At 43.3% G+C, this 6150-nt stretch overlaps 1 non-coding gene across 1 annotated transcript; it reads right to left on the bottom strand.

The window, feature by feature from the left end:
• Positions 1-474: 474 nt before the first annotated feature.
• Positions 475-556, bottom strand: trnas-gcu (transfer RNA serine (anticodon GCU)). Its single transcript has one exon. It is a non-coding gene; the product is annotated as a tRNA-Ser (tRNA).
• Between the last annotated feature and the right edge of the window lie 5594 nt (positions 557-6150).

Genomic DNA, 6150 nt, shown 5'->3' with positions numbered 1-6150 from the left:
CTTTTATTAATTCAGTATTCGGGTCTCTGCTCCTCCGCCGTTTCTGACATCTCACCTCTTACAAAAAAACACTCTGATCTATTGTAGGTAGTAGATGACCCCTCATTTTAAACTCCATCTGCCAAAGCATTGCTCTATCACTTAATCTATCAAGAAGATTTGAAAATAAATTTCTTGCCAAAGGATAATTTTCTGCATCTGCTCCCTCGCCATTTGCTTTTCCCATTTGTCTTTCACTTGGTGCAAATCCAGAGAAAGTAAAGATGGAAGGAAGGAGGGGAGGAAAAATACTACTCCGTTTCGTGATCCCTATTTGATCTTCATTCCAGTGCAGCTTGGGTGAAGAATTCCAATTGTCTGTCTCAATTTTAATAAAGGATAACAAATTCTGGAATCACGGTCTGGACAAAGACAAGAACAGGTTTCGAGGCTGACTTTCCACATAAACAATACACTGAACAGTTCATAAACTAGCGACAAGGATGGGATTCGAACCCACGTGTGCAGAGCACAATGGATTAGCAGTCCATCGCCTTAACCTCTCGGCCACCTTGTCAGTTGCATTGACATAGCTGTCACCTTCAGCACAGCTTCTGGCTGTGCAGCCAGCTGTGTAATGATGGAAATATATCTTCTGTCAGTAAATGAAGTTGGGAATGGAGCGGTGTGAAACATTTCCAGACAATGTCCAACACGTTTCTACTCAGTATGAAAACCCACCACGGAAAGACTGGAACATACAATCATTTCATCACATCATGATTAACATCACTCAGACACCTGAACCATTAGGTCACTGACGAAGTCATGATGACCGAATTTCTCATGAAATGACAACTGAACTAACTGACTGGAAGAATTGCTTTAACTCCACATGATCAGCGAGGCACAGCCTCAGGCCGACTTGTCGGGTGGTGTAAACAGATATCACTGCTTCTGATCTTCACCAGAACAGAGAGTGAGATGTAACATTGATCATCAAACAGACTGTGAGAGAATACAACAGAATAAAACACATGGAGAGACACTGTGGAATAACAAATAGATTTGATTGGAATGTTGAAATTTTGATTGGAATGGATAAAACACCAGAAACAGCAGATTAAATTGGGATTCTCATCATTATATTGATCTGGGGCAGAAAAGAGAAGAAGGAAGAAAAGAAAGGATGGAACTGTTCAATTTTTTCAGTTTTTTCACTCGTCCATCAAAGCTGATAAAAAACGTTGCAAATAACAGAGAATTTCCCCAAAAAGGGAGATTAAATGTTGCTGAACCTTGGATTGAAGGATGCCCCAACAGATCACCTGTTTAACTGTCTCCTCACTGGGGGATTTCAATCAGTGAGTAATATTATTCTCTACTTTTTTTGTTAATTGGTCCCAGAACTGTCACTTGGAACTAATATCTGTGTTCCGACTCCTGAATAATAAAATTGTGAGTTTCTCGATATTTTCTGGACACAGTTCCTGCTGAAAGAACTAAGAACTCTTTCTAATTTACACAATACTATATACACACTCATCAAGCCTGCTAAGCTAGCATCCTTGGTGCTGCTCTCTCTTCTCCCAAACCTCATCTCATGTGACTGTTACATCATCTCTCTGACAGTGGGAGGGGTTGATCCCACTATCTTCAGCATTAACCCGAGGCATCCTTATACCACACTGTCTGTCCAAAAAAAAATGGGTGGAGGGAACTTCCTTCATTTATCAAAACACCAACAGCGGCACAGTGGCGCAATGGTTAGCACCACAGCCTCACAGCTCCAGCGACCAGGATTCAGTTCTGGGTACTGCCTGTGTGGAGTTTGCAAGTTCTCCCTGTGTCTGTGTGGGTTTCCGCCGGGTGCTCTGGTTTCCTCCCACCTCCAAAAGACTTGCAGGTTGATAGGTAAATTGGCCATTGTAAATTGTCCCGAGTGTAGGTACGTGGTTGGAGAATGGTGGGGATGTGGTAGAGAATATGGGATTAATGTAGGATTAGTATAAATGGGTGGTTGCTGGTTGGCACAGACTCGGTGGGCCCAAGGGGCTGTATCTCTAAATAAGAAAAGTAAAATCAAAGCTACCAGTCGTAAATCAACTCAAACCCATTAGAGAGAGAGAGAGAGACTGTCAGAGAACTTCCTGCATCCAGTCCTGACCCTGTCACACTCAGCAGCTTCTCACCCAGACCCCACTCTCATCAACACTGAACATTGTTACCGAGACCCTTCAAATACTGTTTATAAAAGAGAGAAAAATTCAAACTTCATCACAGCTCGATTGAATAGAACAAAGTTTAATATCTTCTCGTCGTCACTCGGTAACCACATGAGACAGTCCTTAAATCAGTAGCATAAATTTTCAGCTGTAAGAATGTTTGTCATTGGGTTGAATCATTTCTGTGTGAGGAATGTTCCAGCATCATAAACCAGGGGAACGTGTTGACTGAGCTGTGTCTTCATCTCTTCTGGGCAGTTGGACAGTTCACCCTTCATTCTGCTCTGATTCACTTTCCCAAAGCGGATCTACAGATTCTCAAATCCAGAGACTGGGTTTTCTTATTTGGTTCCTGTTGATTTTTCTTCCTCCTGAATGATAATATATTCCAAACTCGGTTGAACCTTTCCCTGTGTCCCGGTCTCGGTTAAAAGCGACAAATAACGGCACCAACATTCTGAAACATACAACACGGTCACATTCTGCTTCAGTGAGATTAATGCTGAGGCAGTTTCCGTGTCGAATTCGATTGTGAACAAATTTCTCTCAAGGAAATTGTGAGTGATCAAGTATTTGCACTGAATTTCTGTGCAAGAAGGGACAGTTTCAAACAGCCATTCCCAAATCACTTCCTTCACAAAGACAAAGACTGTGCTGTCTTAACGTGTGACTCAACTTCACAAACAAATTTGAACTCGAAGTTCAGGAGAAGACAGAGATGTGAATGATTGACAGTGTAATCTTTAAATCATAATTTTCCGTTTCTTCGTTGAAGTGAGGCTCAACCCTAAGCCACTAGAGATCGCGGAAAGCTACAAACTTGGATCCAGAAATCAGAAAAGTAGTGAAACAGTTGGTGAGTGCATTGTGACACTGAAGAATTTATCACCACATTGCAACATTGGCACATTCTTAGACCGTACATTGTGAGACAGATTTGTGCTTATATTGGTGGATGAGAAAAGATACTAAACACACAAAATCCCAATTTGAGCTAGTGTGTAAGATTGCTCTTTCCACGGAGATAGCATCAAAGAATGCTCGTGAATTTCGTCCTATGCCAGTGACAGTAACACACTTCAGAGGAACTTAAACACACTGATAAAATGGGCTTTCACACAACAGATAAAATTTTACACAGAAAATTGTGAAGTGATACAGTTTGGGAGGAAGAATGAGACAATGTACACCAATCTTTTTTGATCAAGGTTTGAAAAGGTTGCGAAGAGCAAACAGGACACTTGGCTTTATTAATAGAGGCATTGAGTAAAAGCAAATAAGTTATGCTAAACCTTTATAAAACACTGGGGCTGAATGACCTACTCCTGCACCTCCACGGAAAGCTTCCACTCCAGGCTCGGACACCCTCTTCAGGATCACTCTCCATACATCCCGCCATTCCACGCACAGATATCTCCCTCAGGATCAGATCACAGCTCCACAGTCCTGCCACATTCAGTCGTGAATGGTGGTGGATAATTAAATAACTAACAAGATGAGGAGGCTCCAAAAACATTCACATCCTCAATGATGGTGGTGCTGAGCACGTCAATGCAAAAGATGAAGCTGAAGCATTTGCAACCATCTTCAGTCAGAAATATTAAGTGGATTTGATCTGTGCTAATTTCAGCTCCTCATGCTCGCTGGTGCCTTGGTTCTCTGGTGCTAATTTCAGAGTAAATCATGCAGCTTGACAATTGGAGCCAAAGAAAAAGACACAGGAGAGGTTGAAAGTGCCAAAACCTGGGATTGAACCAAGAACTGTTTAACTGTTAGTTCAGCACGAACTCAACAAAGCTATTTCAACAACACACTAAAGCCACCATTCTGTCACTGCTTTGGAAGACAATATATACATTAAAGTGTTTGTAAAAAGTTACAGAACACAACATGTGAGTAATATTCCCCATTGTTTTCTCAGTACTGAGGGATTGTGAAGTGGGACACAGCCAGAAGTCCCACTGTGCCACACTGACCCTGAGCTGTGAGTGAAATGAGATAAAGTTCAATCTTTAGCAGAGAGATTCTGGAGAGAGGTAAGAGTCCTGAATCAAGGAAAGACTTTCTGACACAATAAAAGCAAAATACTGCAGATGCTGGAAATCTGAAATAAAAACAAAAAGCGCTGGAAATACTCAATAGCTCTGGCAGCATCTGTGGTGAGAGAAACGGAGTTAACATTTCTGGTTAGATTAGATTAGAGATACAGCACTGAAACAGGCCCTTCGGCCCACCAAGTCTGTGCCGAACATCAACCACCCATTTATACTAATCCTACACTAATCCCGTATTCCTACCAAACATCCCCACCTGTTCCTATATTTCTCTACCACCTACCTATACTAGTGACAATTTATAATGGCCAATTTACCTATCAACCTGCAAGTCTTTTGGCTAGAAACCGGAACACATGGAGAAAACCCACGCAGACACAGGGAGAACTTGCAAACTCCACACAGGCAGTACCAGGAATCGAACCCAGGTCCCTGGGGCTGCGAGGTGGCAGTGCTAACCACTGCACCACTGTGCTGGTCTGTGACCTTTCATCAGAACTGACACTGGTTAGAAAAGAATTAGGTTTTAAACAAGTGAAGGGGAGGGGCATGAGGGAGAGAACAAAGGGGAAGGTGTTTGATCGGGCAGAGGGCAGGAGAGATTAAATAACAAAGCTGTCCTGGGACAAAGGCAAAGAGTGTGTTAATGCTTGTGGTTGCCTGACACCAGTCATGCTCTGATGTTATTGAACACAATGTTCAATCCACAGGGCTGCAGAGTGCCGAATCAAAAGGTCGGGTGCTGCTCCTCGAGCTTGGGTTGATTTTAACTGGAACACTGGAGCAGACCAAAGACAGAAATGTTGACATGAGAGCAGGGGGGAGTGTTGAAATGGCAAGCAACCAGAAGCTCAGGGTCATGCTTTCGGCCTGAGCAGAGGTGTTCCACCTAATCTGCGTTTGGTCTCTCCAGTTTAGAGGAGACCGCATTGTGAGCAGGGAATACAGTATACATAATTGAAAGAAGTACAAGTAAATCGCTGCTTCACCTAAAAGGAGTGTTTGGGGCTTTAGATAATGAGCAGAGAGGAGGGAAAAGGGCAGGTATTATATCTCCTGCGATTGCATGGGAAGGTGCCTTGGGAAGGGGACAAGGTAGGGGGGTAATGGAGGAGTGGACCAGGGTCCACTCTGGTCCCTCTCTGAAGGTCCCTTCAGAATGTTGACAGGGGATGGGAGGATGCGTTTGGTGGTGGCATCACGCTGGAGGTGGCGGAAATGGTGGAGAATGATCCTTTGGATGTGGAGGCAGATGGGGTGGAAAGTGAGGACAAGGGGAACCCTGTCGCAGTTCTGGGAGGGAGGGGAAGGGGGCAGGCAGAGGTTGAGAGTCCTGTCAACTACACTGGGAGGGGGCGGGGGGGGAGTAGTTGAAATCTGGTGATGCTGTTGAATTTAATTTCAAACACTCCTTGAACTCTCTGCTGATGAAGTCTGAAAAAGGGAAGAACAACCACACAACAAGGGTCTCAAATCCAAGACCCTGAGATTAAAAGTCTCATGCTCTACCAACTGAGCTAACAAGGCCTGATACAGTACTTCTACTCTGTCTGTTATTGGACGGATGCAGCTGTTGGCTCCACCCCAAGGGCGGGAATTTGTTCCACCAAGTATGAAGCAGTTTCCGATCAATTCCCCAGATTATCAGTAAATCCACTTCCAGAAGCCCCAAAGTGTGATATATTCCTCTCACTCATCAATAATAAAACTGAAATCTTTTTACCTTCCAAATGCTGCCATCTATTTTGTCAGTATTTATTTCTCTCTCCTTTTTATTTAGTTCATGCATTTCTTCAGAATTTTTTTTTCAATTATATTTGAGGGAAGAAATGAACAGATCTGGCAGCTCAAAACTGGGCATCCATGAGACACTGTGGGCCATCAGCAGCAGC

The sequence above is a fragment of the Heterodontus francisci genome, unplaced genomic scaffold (assembly GCF_036365525.1).
Source record: "Heterodontus francisci isolate sHetFra1 unplaced genomic scaffold, sHetFra1.hap1 HAP1_SCAFFOLD_58, whole genome shotgun sequence".
Lineage (NCBI taxonomy): Eukaryota > Metazoa > Chordata > Chondrichthyes > Heterodontiformes > Heterodontidae > Heterodontus > Heterodontus francisci.
Note: the sequence above shows the minus strand (reverse complement) of the source record. Positions and strands in the feature narration are given on the sequence as shown.